The sequence below is a fragment of the Leuciscus leuciscus genome (assembly GCF_965113295.1).
Source record: "Leuciscus leuciscus genome assembly, chromosome: 1".
Lineage (NCBI taxonomy): Eukaryota > Metazoa > Chordata > Actinopteri > Cypriniformes > Leuciscidae > Leuciscus > Leuciscus leuciscus.
This window is the reverse complement of record NC_138725.1, coordinates 46,470,581-46,491,516: the sequence shown is the minus strand read 5'-3', so window position 1 is coordinate 46,491,516 and position 20,936 is coordinate 46,470,581. Positions and strand designations below refer to the sequence as shown.

At 38.3% G+C, this 20,936-nt stretch overlaps 1 long non-coding RNA gene across 3 annotated transcripts; it reads left to right on the top strand.

Annotated features, from left to right (window-relative positions):
* Nucleotides 1-582: 582 nt before the first annotated feature.
* Nucleotides 583-14,272, top strand: LOC309480524. Of its 3 annotated transcripts, none has more exons than XR_014199672.1 (4): nt 583-8,791; nt 9,323-9,479; nt 9,631-9,708; nt 10,529-14,272. It is a non-coding gene; the product is annotated as an uncharacterized lncRNA (long non-coding RNA). The 3 variants fall into 3 exon arrangements; XR_014199673.1 differs by having other exon boundaries at nt 9,631-11,017; nt 11,145-14,272; XR_014199674.1 differs by having other exon boundaries at nt 9,631-14,272.
* Nucleotides 14,273-20,936: the final 6,664 nt, after the last annotated feature.

Here is a 20,936-nt window from a genome sequence, read left to right as displayed (position 1 = left end):
AAGGAAGTCACATTTATACTGCCAGCTGGCCTCTTAGTCTAGAGATTGATTAGCCCCCATTTTATGGCCCAAATGGATTCGTATGCACTCATCTTGTCTCCTTATATGCAGTTTTTGTTCTGATTCAAGTATTATGTGGGAAAGCTTGATTTGAGATACATTTATGGTGGTTTTACATTCAACCAAATGATTTCCCAAAGTGACTAAAGCAGACAGTGAATGTTTTATATCTTTGTTTATGCTGTCAAACCACTTGCAACAGGATTTGATACTGACCAAGAAAATAAAACACTGTTCCTCATTTTTGTGTTCCTCAGCATAACAGTTGTGACTGTTCTCTCTTACCATACCAAATTTTCATTTCCTCTTTGCTGTAATAACTATTAGAGAGTTTCCATTTATGGCTTTCTGCACACATTTTTCAACATATAGTTTTGTGTACCCACATAGTGTTTGTCATTTTCATCGTTTAAAGCAGGAAGTAGTTCAGCAAAAATGAAAACTTTGTCATTACTCACTGACCCTAATGTTGCTCCAATCCTGCATGCCTTTATTTCTTGGAACATTAAAGAAGAATGTTTCAACAGTTGAATGATTTGGTCCATAAATTCCAAAACATTCATTCTATGGTCAAAAACAGTTCTTTATAAACATTCAGACAAAAACACCTTCTTCAAAATATCTTCTTTTGTGTTCCACAGAGGAAAGAAAAAGTCATACAAGTTTGGGATGACATGATAATTACATTTTTTGGGTGAACTCTCCAATTAATGCTGCATATGTTTTGGCACCTTCTTGTACTAGAATGTGTACTAAGAAAATTCTGCTCACTCCAGTGCTGACTGATCAGTGGAGATCAGTGGCTTATTAGCACCCCACTGTGACTACTGCAGGGGGTCATTCCCTGTGACTGAGATATAAATAACTTATATTGATAGAATATATGCGTGCTGCTTAATTTGCATTAAAACCATATTTACCATTTTAAGTCCAGGCATTCTCAATGCATGCTTATGATCATTTAACATACTGGAATGCAGGATTCATTCATGGCTAGTGGCTACTTTGGTATACTGTGTGGCCTGCAATTTTCTTCTCAAAATGCACTGGGATTTACCCAGAGCTAGAGGGGGATGTGAGATGGGCCTACAGTGTGGGTCTAGCAATATCTGCTTTTCTACTAGGACCCTAGGCCTGCTAATCTACCCTCCACCATCTGTCTGCTCGCAAGAGGAGGGCTGAGCAGGGATTGGCCCTGGAATGAGTCAGACGTGCCCGTCCACACTCCAGACTTAGTCAGCCTTTAAACCAGCATGGGAGAGATTACTGTGCCAAGCAGCATAGCTTAAGTCTGCCACAGGAAGTCGAGTAATGCCAGCAGGAAAGAGATCCTGCACTCTAATAGAATTTTATATATCTTGAGAGCATTTTCGACATTCATGACCTTTGGTCAAACATACACTTAATGCAAAATGGAAATGATCCTTTCAGAACATTTGCTCTCATCAGTTGCAAATCATTATTTCATACACTGAATAGCACATTCAAAATGTCATGATTAGTGGGGCTAAAGCATCATGTGCCCCTACTACTATTGCTCATAGCGCTCATTTTCAAAACCCCTTAACCATAATTCTCCAACTTTAGCTGATAATTGGTCCTGCACAGTTTATTCTATGGAAATTGCTGATGATATTGATGATATCATGCAAATTTCTATAGAAACATTATGGTGGGCTCTGTTAAATTGGGCAAGTTAAGAACCACTTAGCAACTATAACACAAAATGTATCAATCAAAAACTCCCTTAAACTGGACAATGACTTTCTTATAGAGCTGGTGTACAGCCAAAACAATATTTGTTGCATTAATTTCCCATTATCACTGTAAACAATCTGTATTGTAAAAAAGCGCTATATAAATGAAGGTGACTTGACTTGACTAGACTACGTAGAACAGCATAACAGCGCCCTAGCAGCAAAGCAGAATACTGTAGCATAACTTCAGCAAGTTTAGCACAAGAAAGCTTTGTTTTTAAAAATGACCAGACTAGCCTATGCTAATCATGTCAGTCATGTTGGCTCCACCAGAACCTATATCTAAATATTGTAATGAAAACTTGCTGTCATTTTGTAATTACCCTATTCATCAGACCTTTTATTCTCAAGAGTTTCAATGAATGTCACTTGTGCATGAAATATCTGTCAATCCTGACTGAGTGATGCCTGTGTGAAACTGATGAGGTGTGGCACTCACAACATCTCTGGCTAGACTAACAGTTTTGTCTCAAGTCCAACATTAATATTGGCAGAGACCTATATTGGCTCATCTGTGCACAAAACATACACCAACTCTCCACTGAGATTTAATACCTCTGTCAGTCTAACCAACAGCTGAGCATTGACCTTATAATTAACTACTAAACAATTGTCATTCTCCCTAACACAGATTTTTCTTAACTTTGACTTTAAAAAGATCCAGATTTGACCCAAGAAAATATGTTCATTAAAATACAGCTCCTTCCTTAAAAGATTCAAATTCCACAGCCTGAAAACTAAAGGCCATTGTTAGTTGCCAAATAAGGAAATGATCTACGCATGTCTTACAGGAAGTGATTTTTTTTAAGGGATGTCATTTCTTTTGCAAGTTTGCACAGGAAATCACATTCAAATATGTTGGTGTGGAGAGAGCTTTACTCAGGAATGTACATCTGAGTAGTATGTGCCTCTCTCTCATACTGATGTGTAAAAAGCAACATTACAGCACACAAACTGTTTTTTGATGACTTTGTAAACAGCTGCCCACCTAATTACTTTAAGCTGAATCTGGTCTAAGTTTATAAAGGCATATATGTACAACTCATTTTATCAGTCATTAATGTAATGCTAAAAAAAAAAAAAAACTTTATTTTGTGACTTAGCTGAACATAACATTAACATAACCTTATACTGAGGTTTTGTTATGACTGGTAAACTTTTGCCACAATCCTTACAAGTCTTTTGCTCTTTCTTCAGTGACTCCAGAGGCACTGATTGTGAATGAGAAGCAATAGACAAGTCCTTTCTTGTAGAACAATTTGGGAGCTTTTTCGGCACAGGTGTGGCGCAGAGCTCTGAATAATGGCCGGCGGAAAGAGTATATTTTGTAAATGTATGAAAAACGTACACGTAATGTACATTTAACTAGTGTAATATAACGTCTTTAACATGTAAATTAGTATGAAAAGCATGTTTTGTTAAAGTAAAATATTTTTATACACATTCAGGCCTGTGAAACTATATATGTCATTTAAATATGACAGAAACCCATGACATCACCAGATATGTTAAGAATTTAGATGTCGAGAGATAAGATACAATATAGCAAGAAATCCTGCTTGGCATGTGCTGCATTTTTCCCCTCTAACTTTGTCCGCAAAAGGATTCTTCATATTTATTTCCTCAAGGGCTTTTGCTGTAGAGCATTTGTGCACTTTGGCTGTGATAGGCCTCGCCCTCTGGTCGATGTAACAGCAACCGCCATAAAAGGAAATCTTTAAGTGTGTCACATGGTAACAATGTCAAGAATTCAAGGCCTTTGTCACATGGGGCTTTCTCATGGAAATCAGATTGAAACTTCTTTGCCTAATGAATGAAGCAGCGCTTGGTCAAAGATACTGGGGAGTTTTGATTAAAGAAATACGATTTTTTACTTCTGGATTAAACCAATAGAAAACAATCTCTTTCATTCACACATACTTGCATATTTTAATATCTTATGTAAATCCAACCGTCACAATATACAGAAAAGTTCCTGATATCCGTTTATAGTATTTACTTAAGGTTACAGTTGGATTTCTTTTTTGTTTTTTGAGTGTTCCTCGTTCATTCTTTTAGTGAAAAAAAGAAATGAAGGTTTGCCTACAATCTGCCTCACTATGAGTAAGTAGGAAGTGGTTTAAAATAATGACAGCGAGGTCATATCCATATATAGTCAGCCTTGGCAGAGCAATGATGACTGATGATGTCTCAACTTCAGATAGCTGATTTCATCTCTCTGTTTTTTGCTATGTCCTATCAACAGCACTCGCTCACATTGCACTTTCACACACTTATGCTTGACACAATTAAGGCCAGATATACCATCAACAGTCTCTTATTCCCTTTCAGAATCGGTCTCACTCTTTATCTGCCTCTCCCAAACATGCACGCATTCTCATTCTTTCACCATCCCTCTCATACTTGTCCCCTCCTTAAACTGTATAGACAGCAAACAATTGCTAGTAGAGAGCCGGTGGGCGGAGCTTAGCTTTAACTCCAACTTCTCAGGCTCCATATATGGAGAGGACTAGCAGGTAGTGATTGCCAAACTTAGTCATCAAAGCATGCATCTCATTCATTGCACACTCAGCTTGTGTTTTGCTGGGGCTCCGAAGGTGTGCGACTCTTGCCTTGTAAGCTCGGACAGCTCTCCGATTTGCCTATTTCTTCACAAAATTCCATGACATAATATGCTAATAGTTTCTTCAGCGGCTGAGGTTTTTTAAAGGAGTTTGGGGTCGTTTGTCACTTCCTTCAGCTGGATTTGCGAGAGGAAATGGCATTGTGTTGCAACAGAAGTCATATATCTTCAGAATTGACTTGTGGATGTGACCACAGCAGCTTTTCCTTTGTGTTATGAGGCGGTAAATTCCTCTCAGCAGATTGTTTAATTGCTGTTGATTATTGACTGAACCAGAGTCATGTTTAAGATTGAGAGACAAAAGATTTCCCTTCGGCCAAAAAACAAAACAAAACAAATGCAACTGACCACGTTAGCCAAGAAAGATCCAGTTTGGGTTGTAAAGAATTATGTTTAGGTCTCAGCGTGTTCATTGCACAATGCCACAACTGTTCTGTAGAGAGGAAAATTATATGCTGTGCACATGATTCTTGACTCAAAAGATTTGCTAGGGTGAATATGGTTGATATTCATGGTAATCATCAACTTGACATAGTGGGATAAAAGTGTGGTTTTGTGTGAATGCTTGCCCATGTCAAAGTCTGCTTTTATGGAGGCACAGTAAGACGTTCCCTGAGCACCCACTAGAATTACCTGCAGCTCTTATGTAACTAAATCTTATAGGCTCATGGAAAGCTGACCCTGACGACCCTGTAATTAAGAGTTAAGCACTTGTATCAGTCAACAACACGTCAGCGGACAGAAGGATACAGGTAATGTAGTAGACAATGTTTATTAATGAGCAGGCGAAACAAACAGGTGAGTAGATGGTATGCAGATCGTTTGAATTAACTTAGCTCAATCGTAACAGTCTCTGTTTCTTTATAGATGCTGATGAGTGGAAGACGGATGATCAGAACTGAAGGATCATATGTGTAGCAAACAGGTCGAGAGTCAGGTAAGTTGAACGGTAGGTATCACCGAGACCGGACAATGGTGAAGGGAAGTATGACTGCTTATATGTGGTGTACTGATGAGCTGGAGGAGGTTTGTGCGATTAGTATTCAGGTGAGGCTGAACGAGTGGGTGCTGAAGGGTCTGGTGTGGACGATGGTGTAGCCTCCGTGACACAACCACTCAGCAAAGTGTACAGTACCACTCAAATGTGCATTAACCATTTAATGTATGTGAGCAAAGTGTACAGTATTAAGAAACATTGGGAAATATTTATTTATTTATTTAAATATTAGCTTGTTTCTGCCATGGAATAAAAAAAAAAAAAGTAAATGCAGCTTTTTATCTCACAGTTCTGACTTTTTTGCAATTCAGAGTTCATAACACATTTTTATTTGTATTTTTTCTCAGAATTGTTAGATAAAAAGTCACAATTACCTTTTCTGTGGAGGAGACAAGCTTCCATATAAACCTGATTAGTGTTTAAACGCATACAGCTCATGTAGCCAGTAAAAAAAAACCAATAAAAACACACACACACACACACACACACACACACACACACACACACACACACACACACACACACACACACACAAAATAATACCTTAATGGATCCAAACATTTTTTCTTTAAGAACTTATTTTTAAGGTCTCCAAATGATGTGACTAAACACATAAACAAACTAAACACAGTGAGAGTGAGCACTATAGTTCAAGAATGTAGGTCAGGAATAACATTCCCCCTTCCACATGTTACATAATGTTCGTTTTACACAGCTGGAAGACGGGGGCCCGTTAACAATGTAATGAGGCAGCAAAGTGCGCATAAAGGCTGCTGATATTTAGAAAGCTTTAAACCTCACTGACTTGCAGTTCAGGAATCATGCATTCAAGTGGGGGCTTAGCATTTAAGTCTAATAATTTGATTCACGTCATCCATTTAATGCTATTAATTATTCACATTCAGACTTTGTTAAAGCTCTAACTGAATCTTCCATATCATGACCTACTTTTTGACTGTAATGCAACCAGCTTTTCACACGCCTTCTCTGGGAAGCACTCTTTCCAGTGCATGAACAATTCGAAAAAGGGGAGGCACGCCTGATTTTAGGGGCTCTGCTGTTTTCTAGGGTATTACAATTGAGTTATTTAGTATTCTGGCTGGCCCTTTGCCTACCCTCTCTCTCTATTAGCTCTGCCTCTGCACTGGAAAGGATCTCCGCCCTGATCCCCTCTCTTTCAGCAGCATTTCATTCTCTCCCTCCCTCCCTAAAAACACAGTCAAGCCAACTGCCGCAGGCAATAGAGGGTCAGTCAGAGGCATTTAAAGGTACCTTGACTGCAGCGATAATCTTGCTAAGCCATAGAAAAGTATTTATTTTCCTACAGACCAAGTCTGGGAGGGTCTGTGTTCATACTGTGTGCCCATCCCCACCACAACTCTTTATGTGTGACTGACTGGCTGATACTCTGTTTACTGGATGAGGGCTGACGTCACTTCACCTGTTTTTGACTCTGTAAATATTGCTTCCTGTAAGAAAGGAAAAAGAGCACTGTGGAAAACCATTGTCATGTAAAGTGTGGATGGAGGTCATGAATGTTTAAATGAAATATTAATTTGCAGAGAGAGTTTTCCTATTGTATATTGATGAAACATCAACATTTGTGTCAAGGAAAGAGCTGACTAAGTTTGTTTTGATTACAAATCTGCAAAGGCAACCTGGGGCTAAAGGCCCTGGAACAGGAGTGTGACTGTGATAGTGATATAGTTTACATACAGGGACAATAGTGACAGGGCAAATTTCTTCCAAATCCTTTTCATATTTTAAGTGCATATTTTGCCTAAGTGAACACTTCAACAAATAGTGTACATTAGTGTATATAATAAATTATGTTATATTATTCATTTATTTTGTTTATCTCAAGAAGTTCTGTACATTTAAACTTGCATTTTGATATACACTCACCTAAAGGATTATTAGGAACACCTGTTCAATGCAATTATCTAATCAACCAATCACATGGCAGTTGCTTCAATGCATTTAGGGGTGTGGTCCTGGTCAAGACAATCTCCTGAACTCCAAACTGAATGTCAGAATGGGAAAGAAAGGTGATTTAAGCAATTTTGAGCGTGGCATGGTTGTTGGTGCCAGACGGGCCGGTCTGAGTATTTCACAATCTGCTCAGTTACTGGGATTTTCATGCACAACCATTTCTAGGGTTTACAAAGAATGGTGTGAAAAGGGAAAAACATCCAGTATGCGGCAGTCCTGTGGGCGAAAATGCCTTGTTGATGCTAGAGGTCAGAGGAGAATGGGCCGACTGATTCAAGCTGATAGAAGAGCAACTTTGACTGAAATAACCACTCGTTACAACCGAGGTATGCAGCAAAGCATTTGTGAAGCCACAACATGCACAACCTTGAGGGGGATGGGCTACAACAGCAGAAGACCCAACCGGGTACCACTCATCTCCACTACAAATAGGAAAAAGAGGCTACAATTTGCACGAGCTCACCAAAATTGGACCGTTGAAGACTGGAAAAATGTTGCCTGGTCTGATGAGTCTCGATTTCTGTTGAGACATTCAGATGGTAGAGTCAGAATTTGGCGTAAACAGAATGAGAACATGGATCCATCATGCCTTGTTACCACTGTGCAGGCTGGTGGTGGTGGTGTAATGGTGTGGGGGATGTTTTCTTGGCACACTTTAGGCCCCTTAGTGCCAATTGGGCATCGTTTAAATGCCACGGCCTACCTGAGCATTGTTTCTGACGATGTCCATCCCTTTATGACCACCATGTACCCATCCTCTGATGGCTACTTCCAGCAGGATAATGCACCATGTCACAAAGCTCGAATCATTTCAAATTGGTTTCTTGAACATGACAATGAGTTCACTGTACTAAAATGGCCCCCACAGTCACCAGATCTCAACCCAATAGAGCATCTTTGGGATGTGGTGGAACGGGAGCTTCGTGCCCTGGATGTGCATCCCACAAATCTCCATCAACTGCAAGATGCTATCCTATCAATATGGGCCAACATTTCTAAAGAATGCTTTCAGCACCTTGTTGAATCAATGCCACGTAGAATTAAGGCAGTTCTGAAGGCGAAAGGGGGTCAAACACAGTATTAGTATGGTGTTCCTAATAATCCTTTAGGTGAGTGTATATTGACGATTTTACAGATTGATAGCAGTTACAGAAGAACTGTTGATAAAATCACTTTCAACAACAACAAAAAAAAACACACACTTTCAGAGTCTTTTTTCTCTGAATATCTGTGATCATCATTTCAGAGACTCGTCATTTTCGTCATCGTCACTCGTGCACATACTGGCCTCATGGATCAGGACTATTGGTGCGTTCAAGACCTCCTGGGAAGTTAGTTGGGAATTCGTAATTATGATGTCAGGTGTGTTCAAATTAGTTTGTTCTGAGCAAGATGGCCATGTCCATTTTCTACAAAAAAGGTGTTTTAACTCTACTTTTACAAAATGATGAATAAAGAATGTGCATCAAGTGTGTTCAATTTATAAAGATTCCGTAAACAATTGTTATATATTATACTATCATATTATTCACATATATACTATCACATAGATACTATCACATTAATCAAATATATCATATTTTGTACTACACACAACTAGTTTTATTGTAAATAAAAAATTGTAATTTCATACATTTAAACAAATTTACTATCAACTACAGCTGCTGCATTAATCACGTCCACTATCATCCATCACTTCATTGACTCTCCCATCTCAGAAACTCTCAAAGAAAATCCTGAGTTTCCAACTCATAAATACAATCTTTCTGACATGACTTGAATGCACCATTATTTTGCAGTTTATTCTCAGCTTTTCTGAGATGTTTACCATACCAATAAAACTTGAAATTAGCATCAAATATCTTTAATTGTATGTTTCTGAAACTTTGACAGATTCCGACAGAAAGAGAGAGATGGCAAAGGATACTGTGAATTGAATAGGAAAGGAAGCAAGGAGCCTGCTGAAGGTCTGTGACAGCTATGCCCTAAAAAGGAAATCCAGTCTGTGGGCATGATGGGAGGGGCGGAGAGAGCCAGGAGCTCAGGCCAGGTAACCACAGACAGGTTTCCCTCTTGGAGCTGACAGTCCCAGCTAATTAGCTGCCACATTGCTTTACTTTATGACTGTTTGAATTGAGCTGGGGGAAGCCACAATCCCCTAATCTCTTTAGCCATCCCGTTGACTGTTGTGTTTACTACAGGTAAGCACTACCCTCATCCCGCCTATGCCTTCAACACATGCCACACTGCCTAAAAAGGCAATTGAAGGTTGACAGCGGGTAAGTGGCAAAATATGTTTGGAAATCTTTATCCTGTTTTTTTCCATCTCTCTCTTTCTATTTTATTTTTTTATTTTTTTACTTTCTCTGTCTCTCCTTCTCCTCTCTTCTCTCTCATCCTCCTGTGTACCAAAGAGAAATCAGTCTATGAAAAACGGAGTTTGACCAGCTAGAGCCACACATGTGAACATGAAGACTTCATTAGATGATATTTCCGTATAGCAAATGGAATATTTGGGCCAGTTCAAGTGAAGAGGATGTTAAAATAACACATTTTACCATATTCAAATATTTGTTTGTGTTTTCTGTGATTAATATCAGTGAGGAATGCTGCGCTATCTAGAGAAAAAAACTTTGAAAGGGGAGCATTTCTTGTTTCCACTCTTCTTTACATATAGACACAGATCGAATAGGGATATGCAACCATACCCACACTTCATATAATCACATGTAAAACCTACTGTCTTTGTTGCTTTCATTCTGTTTATAGGGTGTTGTCTTTTTATATATTGTCCTACTATGTCCCATCCTATGTAAAAAAAAAAGTTAAATAAAAATTAAATAACTTGATGTATATATTTTTTTAGACCTTCAAAGTAGAAAGTACACATTTTATGTTGAGTATGTTTTTAGTAAAATACTTTGATTTGACAAAGGATTTAAATAAGTTTTATTTCTCAGCACTCTGTATTCCCGACAAGGTAGCATAACAGGTGAAATCCTGGCAATAATTGTCCTTGTCCCTAGAATTTAACCCTGAATCGGTGAGAGGGTTTAAAGCATAGGCCTAATAGTAAAGCACATCTCTTTCTCGTTGTAGAAGAAAGCTGCAGTCAACTCTGCCAGTAGCACTTCTCCACAGATAGATGGCAGAATTCTTCCTTCAGAGCATTTATTGATTCATCCCAAAATACACTCAAATTTTACATATATTTCATAAACCATCAGTTTTGTATGCAAGGAGACTGGCTGTGCTCTTTTTTTTTTTTTTTCAAGTACTCGGATCTTCCCTTTGACCAAATATTGTTTCTCTGATGGGATGTGATGATAACACATGTGGACTGGAGCCAGGTAGATGTGTGCCACGGAAAGCAGATTGCGGTTTGACTAATGAATGAGCGAATGTGTGTTTTTGGGAGCTGGACAGATGGGCAGTGGTAAGCCAGGATCTCAGATCACAAAGACTTGGCTCAGCATGAGATGAGAGGGTGGTGCCTGCAGGCCACTTTCCTTCACCAGCTTCAACCTACAGGCCTACAGCTGGCCGCTGGTCACCCCCACTACTCTCTGATACATGTGGAAAGCATAGGTGGGCTCCATGAGGGCATGGTGGGCTGGTTAATAGCTTTAGGATATCGTATTGGCTTCTATTTTAACGTTTTGTTCATATTTTCATGCATATTTTACCATATGTTTTTTTTGTGTTTTTTTTTGAGAGAGCTGTTCAAAGACAACCCTAATATAGAGAAAGGGATTTTGGCACAGTTTCATAGTAAACAATCAGACAATCAACAAAAAGAGTGTCTGCCGAAATGAGACAATGGACATGAACCTTGCAGATAGTTCTCTGATATCAGTATGTGTTTGGCCATCTGTGCCAGATGTTAATGAACCATCACTCTGAACAGATGTGGGATATAAAGGATATGACACTTGATAAGAGACTCTGAATGGCATCAGTGTCAATGATAATATCATTTTTATTCATGATAGAAAGTTACAAAATGACAATGTTGAGAAGACAGCTTCAATAACTGAGGCAGTTTTAAATACCATCTCCTTAGCATCTTCTTTAGAGCTGCTATAATCTGGTTCTTAAATATTTTGTTTAATTTAATGTCTAATAACTGGCCCAATATATGTGGAGAAAGAGAGCAAACAGCTGGTTGTGAATGGTCTAAAGAATCAGTCCCCACATGAGAGCAGAAGCTCTTTGTTGGACCAGAGCATATCATTAGCATATAAAATACCTTATTTACCCCGTGGAGACAGAGAGCTGAGTGAGGACAGAGGGGGAGGGAAGCCAGCGGGAATCTTCAGACAAGCACATGATATGAAGGCTTTGGTTACACCTCAAAAAGTAGATATGTCATTCATAGTCCTCATTCACAGCATGAATGGCAGTGGATATTATAGGGCTCGCTTGATATTATCAAATTAACAAGCAGCGAAACTGACTGAGTGCATCCATATATATTTAGACATGTTATGCACAATATTTTATTAAAATTATATAACAATATAGTTTTAAAACATTTTACATAGGCTACAACTGCCCCAAAAAGCACCACACTTTAAACGTATAAATGGTTTTGCATTAGATAATAATGCATCAGATCAAATGGCATTTGCCACAAATGACTTTAGAGCTTTCCTTTGTACTATTTTAACTTTTCTTACAAAGTAGTGTAATCAACTGGTCTCAGTGGGATTTTAGTACATGTATGAAGTTATTTCCCATTGAGTTTACACAGATGTCCTATAGCAGAGTAATAACATTGTTGCATTTTTTTTGTGTGTGTGTGAGACTTAAGTGTCCAAATACTTCTTGGGTCCTTGGTATTCAGACATGTGGCCTGGCAGTAATTCTAAGTGATGCAGTTGCACTAAAGGGTCAGTAGAGGGCACAGCAGAGCCCCAGTCAGCTACAAAAATCCACATGACTCTGCACCCAAATGGAAACCATGTCAGTGTGACAACTGGTTCAGTCAGATATTGTGATTGCAGTGTAATTTATCGTCAATAATGGAGCTTAGCTTAATGGTTATTTGTCATTTCTTCTTAATAATGACACATCATGCATCAACTAACTGTTAAAGGTTATTGTCTGTGTTTTACTGCCACCCTGACCTTGAGCTCTATCATCTCTATATATCAGCAGCTTCGAGGACATGCATTCCAGCTCCTCAGATCCTGTTCTTCATCCCTCTGACACACTCTGCACATGAAGATCAATGGAGCCAAGGGCAGCGTGTAAGGGGATCCAGGGCCAAGGAGGAGAGCAGAGTTGTGTTTTATTTGTTCTGTGGTGCAGCCCCGTTTGATTTGACCCTCTCCGGTTTCATTCATCCGGAAAATCTGCTGTGCGTGAGTGAAAACTGAGGGAGTGGGTCTCACTTGATACTCGGATGTAATAAGGAACTGCCAGTCATGATAAAGGGATAATAATTAAAATAATTAAAATTCTGCCATCACTCACCCTCATATTGTTCCAGACTTTCTTTCTTCTGTGAAAAAAGATATTTTAAAAGATATAAAAGAAGATATTTTGAGAAATGTTTTTTGTATTTTGCCCATATGGAAGTCAGTGATCACTAAACTTGATAGGTTACCAGCATTCTTCAACATATCTTTATTGTATTCTCTGCAAAAGAAAGAAATTCTTAAATAATATGAAGGTGAGTAAATGATGAACCAATTTCATTTTGGGTTGAACTATCCATTAAAAAAACCCAGCAGTTTTAGAAATGTATTAGTTGAATGTTTTAATTAATTTAGTTTAATGTTTTGAATGTTTGAGTGTTGAATATTGAACGAAATTTATAGTTGAATGTTTTAATTAATTTAGTTTAATGTTTTGAATGTTTTAAAATAGGCAAAGATGATATGAAAATGATGAGATGAAAAATGATATCCTGTCAGTGATAGAAAAGTGTCATTTTACAGTTCTAAAGTTTTAATATTGGAATCTTTTTAAAGGGGATGTGTAAAATTGTTCTGATCTCAATTTCATATGCACACTCTTGAACATAGTTTCGCTGAAATTTCACAGAAATCTCACACTATAAACAACAGAAAACATAGGATGCAACAAGAAAAAATTGTTTGGGGTCGCTGAGTGCATTGCTTGTTTAGACATGACAGAGATATGACTTTAATCCAGTCTTTTGTAATTAACCTCCGGGCTTTCCTGTGTGCTTCTAATTACTCCGCATAAACAATGTGGGATCAGTGCTAATCTGAAAGAGGCCATTCAGAGGCTTTCATGTGGGGCATCTAATGGGCTCTGCAGGCGGGGGAGTGCAGGCTGATCTGGAGGAGGTGGTGGGGGGGATTCACAGGAGGGAACCATTGACAGATCACCCATACTGGATACCAGGGCTGAGGACATCAACTCAACCTGGTTTCCACTCTGAAGCCATAACCACTAAACCCACACCACAAATGCAGCTTCTGCCAGTCTTGATGCACGCTTAGCGCTTAAGTAAATTGATCATGTGACTCTCTGTACTGATGGTCAGATGTTCTTCATCCATTAAAGCTCAAGAAGCTCTTTCCAATTTATCCCAAATCATGCTGGAGAACATCATCTTCAGATTTTACACAAACTCACGGAGTTCATGCAGACCAAGTACTGCTGTCATCGAGAGGGAAGACAAAGAAGGACAATCCAAATAATGAGACATACATTTGTTCGTATATTTTGTAATGGAAAAGGAAAATGAATTAAATGATAACGACGTAAAATGGAAGCATGGAATGGAATGTAAATGGAAGTGGTCCCAGACGTTTGGATCCCACTATAAGCATCTTTGAATTGTGTTATTAAATTAAATAGACATGTCATTGTTTTCCTATTCTCTTTTGGTAATGATTTCACTGCCAACAGTTTTCTCAGTATGTTATTTGGACACATAATGATCACCTTATCTCTCACACCATGGGATCTACTTTATCTTTCTATTAGGAGAATGCAATCAGCAAGTCTCAAAGACAGCTGTGCTGATAAGAAAACCATTCATTAAATCGTAAGTGGATTATTTGTTTACTATATCCACATAGTCACAACAACCTGGATTAGGAATGTAATGGCAAACGATATCCTTCCTGAATGAACTTAAGATGGTTCTAGTATAATATGTGAGAATGTACTAAAAATGTGTTTAAACAAACTTATTTTTAAGAAACTGTCATATAAAACCGCAAAAAAACAATAAATGTACTTCAGTTTAATAATGTCTGCTATGTGCAATATTTTCCATCTGCCGAATCAGACATCACAGTCTCAGGCTCCTTGTATAGCTTTATTTGATCATGTGATGTCAGCACTGTAATCCGACGGCCCTTTTTGTGTGTCATGAAATTTAATTTACTGAAGTGGAGCATGCAGGGTCAGTAAAGGCGATTATGATGCTCGACATCATCATAAAATGCCTGTGTGCTGAGTCTTGATATTGAGGAAGATTTGCATCTACAGGCACAGAAGCCACCTTCCGACGGGCTCGCGCATTTACTAGTTCATGCGGTCAGTGGCGCACACTGCAGTCACCCCTCCCCTCACTCTCTCCTCATCTCTGCAGTACGACCGCCTTTCCTCCTCTCTTGCTGCCCTATCTCAGGGTCTGACTGACCTATATCAGCCCGCTCGGAGCGTAATCTCTAGCGCTTTCTGCCGCCTGCTGTCTCAGACTCACTCACGCCACACTCAGGAGCCCCTGCTGCAGATGTAGGGCAGCCCCGTCAGTTATTCAGCACTTCGGAGTACTGCAGTCTGGGTGGAGGGGCTAACCCACCGCTGCTGGAGTGATGAATTAAACAGGACACTCACTCCCCGCCTCTCCCTTTGGAGAAGCTTTGCTTTTTTTTCCTGCCGGCTTTGCTGCTTTTGGCTCAGGCAGAGCAACCGTTTTCCTGCCGGCATGACAATGGCAGGAGGGAAAGAGGAGCCGAGTGCTCTAGCAGACTTGGGGCCTCCACAAAAACAAGCATGTGACCTTTCACCCCAGCCGCTGGAGGTGTGGAGAGCTCCCCAGTGGTTTCGGGCATGCCCTTTTGTTGAGCAGTGGAGGCCGTGATGAAGGAGCTGCAGTTGGAAAGCAGTTCATCCAGTGCTGCTCCTCTGAACTAAACAAAACAACACCATTCTTCACCTTTGAATACCATTCTGATTAGGTGGCATTGTTTTTGACTGGTATCACATTGTGGATCGTTTGCGACTTGGTGCATTTAATTAGATAAATCTGATCATGCAGCTGTTTTTGTGGGTGCTCCAGTCGTATAGCCATGGCTCACTTGATTCCCTATAGGCAAGATAAAACATAATCTAAGCAATCATATGTGCCAGATGTGTTATGTATCATACTGCTGATATTCAGTGTGCAAGGAGATCCAGACAGGAATTCAAATCCCAACCAAACATACACTACTGTTCAATAAATTAAAGCCAGTAACATTTGTATTGCTTTTGAAAAAGTCTCTTATGCTCACCAAGGCTGCATGAGTTTGATCAGAAAAACAATAGAACACTAATAATGTTAAATATTGTTACAGTATAAAACAATGTTTTCTATTTATATATTTTAAAGTGTAATTTATTCCTGTGATGTCAAAGCTGGATTTTCAACATCATTACTCCAGTCTTCAGTGTCACATGATCCCTTAAAAATCATTTTAATAGGATGATTTGATGCTCAAACATTTCTTATAATCAATGTTTGAAACAGTTAAGCAACTTAATATTTTTGTGGAAACTGTGACGCATTTTTTCTGAATTCTTTGATGAATAGAAAGTTCAATAGAACAGCATTTATTTGAAATAGAATTTTTTTTTTTACAGTTTTTTTTTTTACTGTTTTGATCAATTTATTCCATCCCTGTTATATCAGTGTTTGTTTGATTGTTTTTTAAATATAACTGAACCCAAACTTTTGAACAGTAGTGTTATGTAGAAAAATATACACTAATTAAAATTGCATCAAAAGACAAAGACAGCTCTGATACTGTGATAACTTGTTTATGTTCCATGAGAATAATAATGTTTTATAATGAAATAAAGTAGATTTAGTGGGGGGCAGTGAAGGTTACCCTCTCTTCCTGCTCCCCTCACCCCATCCCGATGGACTCTCTCTTCTTCTTCCGGTGCCCAAAACAATGTCATTCCACAGTCTCCAGCATGTGGAATAGTCATTAGAAAATCTGCCTCGTTGCCTCGTCTGGCAATGAGGTCTGCCTGGTTATTATTCATATTATTTTGTGCATAGTACAAATCTGGGCCTCCTATAAAACCCTTTAAAATTAATGGTGAATAGAAACCTGAAAACATCAAGGTTTAGTACAAATTGTAAAACCATAACTAGCTCTAGCTTAATGTAATTCATTTGCCTGTGCCAGATCATCATGTTATGTATAGATGTGAGCCAACTGCTTTCAATGCCTAACCCACAAAGAGCATCTCGCTGTACTGTATGTAGGTCAGTGAGTCAGTGCAAACTTTCCACAGCTCAGATCTGTGGGAAACAGGGCAGTCAGTGTTCAGTCAGCTGAGAGGAGGAGACCAGGAGTTGTGAGAGCTGAGAGGAAAAAGTGCTTTTAAGCACCTCATTTGGGTCAGTGACCTTCTGATGTGTTTCTGTCTGATTTGCCTTGCTAAGTCACCTAACCTGCAGTTGAGAGGAAGTGTGGCAGAAACACACGCCCATGCAGGAAACATCCCTTAACATCCTCTTAGATTCTTCCACTGTGGTTTGGTGTCCAAAAATAAGGGCTTTTGAGCCCGAGGCTGACGTGCAACAAAGATTCACAGTACACGTCATGTTCCAGAATGCTATACAGTGAGCCCAGCTATATTTGGTCAGATTTAGGAACATGAATGGGATTGCATTACAAACTATCAAACCAAGTGGTATTTAAACCCTTGTGAAAAAGAAATACACTTCAACATACCTTAAAAAACGATGGAAATAATATACGATTAAGGAATATACGCAAGTGCAAACTTAATGTAATGTTTTTGGACACTTAATGTAATGTTAATTGCAATTAAATGAAAATGTATTATAATATACATTTATATTAAATGCAAATAGCTGAACTTTGAGTGATGAGAGTGATTTCCCCCCCCCCCAAATTAAGTAGGACTTAAGTATCTTTATGTGTACTTTCTTAATTAGCATTTATGGTAATCTAAAATATTTGATGTTCATTTTTCCGTAGAAACTTGTATATCATATTTAAATATATTTGTAATTACACGCTTGTTATGATAAAGTTGCAGTTTAGTACATTTAAAATATATTAACTTTAAATATAATATCAAATAAGACTACAATTAAAGTTAATATAATATTTTACATGTGCGTTAGTATGTTAGTCAACACTTCAAAATAAATGTAGGCTACTTCTTAAATCATGACAAAAGACTATTATAATGATTTAAAATGTACAAGATTTAACTTTAAAAAAGTGTACTTAAGTGTGTTAAGAAACAGTCATGAATACTCTCTTTTTAAGTACATTCAAATGACCTTTATTTCATTAATAATACATTTTCTGCAAGTACACTTTTGTAAAAAATATTATTTTAAGATATAAATTACACTGCAAGTGCACATTCAATACAATTAAGTGCACTTCTTTTTCATAGGGAAAGAGAACGCAAACACACTTTCCAAGCAAGTTTTTAAATGATAAAATATTTGCTATATTGCAGATGTAATTTACTGTTCAAAATCAGGACAAAAATGTAAAAAATGTTGATGGTCAAACTTCGTGGAATATGTGAGTTCACGTGTTGAACCACACCTTAATCCACGTGTCCAAATATTGTTTGCCACTGTAAATCATCTTAACATGTTTGACTATTGTTTCATGTTTTGTTGTAAAGGAACATTTGAGTTAATGTGCATATGTTGTGTTTATTGTAACACAATCACTATTATTCGAGCACATGCAAAGACAGAAGTGCACAGTAACAACTGTTTTGCTTACTTTGTCAACTCACGAAGGCTCTAGTGCCTGGAAGCTAAATGTATTGCTGGAATTAGAAATTACTCATCATGGTGAAACACAAAGAAGCTCTGTAATGCAGACTCTGATGGTTTCACTTAGAGGGAGGGGCTACACAAGGCTGTGTCTGATTGGCTGGGCTCCAGAGGGGTGTGAGTGTCAAGGATGTGAGTCTGCAATCTCTGCATCTGCTCAGAGAGATGCCAGGTCGCATTACTGATGCAGTACTGCAGCGTGGCATAAAAACGCCGGGCACTGCACCTCTTCCTCGTCTTCTTCAAGTGAGACAGAGGCAAAGCAAAATGTTTCAAAAGATTTCCATGTGCACATCTGCTGTTTGGAGAGAGAGTGGGTTGAATGTGAGTTTGTGTGCTGTTGCCATGCCGCGTGGCTTCAGGCATCTGCAAAGTCAGCCTCACATCAGCAGTCATGCCCACCCCGCTCTGCCGCTCTTAGCACACAAAAGACTCTGTCTGGATCAGACGGAACATTATGCACAGCTGGGGCACAGTCAGTGCTTCGTTGCTCCGCTTACTTAATATAGGCCTATTTGTTTTTCTCAGTGTGCTTATTGAGGCTTTTATTAAGGTTTAAAACTTCCTCCTTAAATGTAAATTAAAGGATGATGATAGGATGATGGGGTTTATGACATGAACCCCCATTTAAAACACCTTGGCCTGGTTTCACATACGGGGCTTGGATTAAGCCAGGATTAAGCCTTAGTTCAATTAGAACATTTAAGTAACTTTTATAAATGTGCCTAAGAAAAAGAAAAGAAAAACATTACTGGTATGCATCCTAACACAAAACAATGGCATTGACATATTTTAAGATATATAAGTGCAAGTTACTTTCAGTTGAAACAGCTCAAACATGCATTTTAGTCTAGGCAATTGTCTGCGAAACCAGGGGTAAATGTTGGTACAATAGCATTTCTGGTAACATGTTTTGACCAATATGCCATTGCTTTCTTCAGATTCAGTGTCTGCTTTGCTGTGATCAGCTTTCAGTGTGCTAACGCTGCAGACCTTGGTTTATTTTAGCACAGCAGATTGAAGCATTGTCTCCATGGCAACTGCTCTGGCTTCACACTGTTAACAAAGATAGCCTTCACTTAGAAATGCAGATAGATTCCCGTTCATTCTGAATCCAACAGCTTTTGGAAGGATTAAGGTGAAATTCTGTGCGGTAGACATGAAGTGATTTGCACTTAATCTCTTTAGGTAAACATCACCCTAGACAAATGCCATAACTGTCCGCCATTATGCACGAGGATCTAAAAGGAGATGGCTTTGCTAAATGGGCACTTCCTTTTACATTTGTGTGAGGTAGACGGCCATTCTCAGCTCGTCAATCACCCCAAGTAATGTGGAAGCTAAATTGCAGTTGACTGGAAGTTGTAGATTTCATCTTTCTTTCTTGCTCCTTCTGTCTTTGTGAAAAAAAAAAAATTTTACACGCCATATAACAATATTACTAAAGCACTATACAAAAAAGGTGAAAAAAAAGAAATGCTACTAATATGAATACAAATAACAAAACAGTATGCAGTAAAACATGATTTGTGACCCTGGACCACAAAACCAGTCACAAGGGTCAATTTTTTGAAATTGAGATTTATACATCATCTGAAAGCTGAATAAATATGCTTTAGGATAGAACAGTATTTGGCCGAGATACAACTATTTGAACATCTGGAATCTGAGGGTGCAAAAAAATCGAAACATTGAGAAAATCTCTTTTAAAGTTGTCCATTTATGTTCGCGATTTTGCTGCATTCACTCACAAAAATAAATGTTTTAGATATTTACGGTAGGAAATTTACAAAATATCTTCATGGAACATGATCTTTACTTAATATCCTAATGATTTTTTGCATAGTTTTGACCCATATAATGTATTGTCGGCTATTGCCACAAATATACCCGTGCGACATGTGACTGGTGGTTTTGTGATCCAGGGTCACATTTTAAGAATATTATATTGTATGGATGTATGTGTACAACAGTGAATACGGTGATCAAAGCGGTCATTGGTTTCTAAAGGGTGCGCAATTTGATGTTTTGCAGCAACAAACTGAGCAACATCATTTTTATTTCCCCAGCTAAATCTGAAAATGTGTTCTCTTTCACTCACACATTCACCCGTTTTTATTTTCCTTATCTACCTCGTAATTATACACCAGAATCCACTACTTTACTTTTCAGAGATATTTGAACTGCTCCAAAGCTGAATACATATAAATAACCATACAAAATGAATTCTGTTTTGGGAAGCCAACACCATTATTCACATTTTAACAGAAGGTCTGATAAATATCTAATCTGACATGCAAATAAAACAGGTGACTCATTGTCTGATCCAATTTCATATGCTCTCCTTTGCATGTATTTCATTAAATAATCTATAATAGAATTTAGCTTTTTATGTTAAAATAGTTTTTATTGAAATTTCATCTCAAAGTCCTCTCAAAGGCAAAAAGTGTTCCAATCACCCTGAATTCA